The sequence below is a fragment of the Suricata suricatta genome, chromosome 8 (assembly GCF_006229205.1).
Source record: "Suricata suricatta isolate VVHF042 chromosome 8, meerkat_22Aug2017_6uvM2_HiC, whole genome shotgun sequence".
In the NCBI taxonomy this organism is placed as follows: Eukaryota; Metazoa; Chordata; class Mammalia; order Carnivora; family Herpestidae; genus Suricata; species Suricata suricatta.
The window spans coordinates 30,659,266-30,659,760 of NC_043707.1; positions in this window are offsets into that span (position 1 = coordinate 30,659,266).

A 495-nucleotide genomic window follows, 5' to 3' on the forward strand; every position below is an offset into this window, starting at 1 on the left:
CAGGGGTTCATGAAACCTCTGTCCCTGAGGATCCTGAAACACAGGGAAAGCCCCAAGGCTCGGAGGGGCTTGAGCCCAAACCCCAGGATATGCATACCGAGCCGGCTTCTCCCCACCTGGATCATATGGAGGTGGAGTTGGGGCTGAGGGCTGAGGACGAACCCTCAGGGCCCCTACAGCTTTGGAAATGGTCTCCAAGTCATCACAGGAGTCAGAGTCACTACTGGAGGCACTTCCCTCCTGGATTGCTGATCGAAGTTCTTTCACTTCCTCCAGCACTTCAGCAGCAGCCCGCAGAGTGCTCTGAAAAGCCTCTACTGGGTCTTGAAGGCAAGTGTTCACAACTGTCCACAACCCTATAAGCCCGGGGGGTAAGGAACCTACAGAATCAGCCCTTTCTAGGTCTTTCCCAAGCTTATTCCATGAGCCAGGTGTCAAATGGCCCGTGTCCAGATACCACGGGGCTGCTTCCTCCACCGCAGTAATGAATGTCTC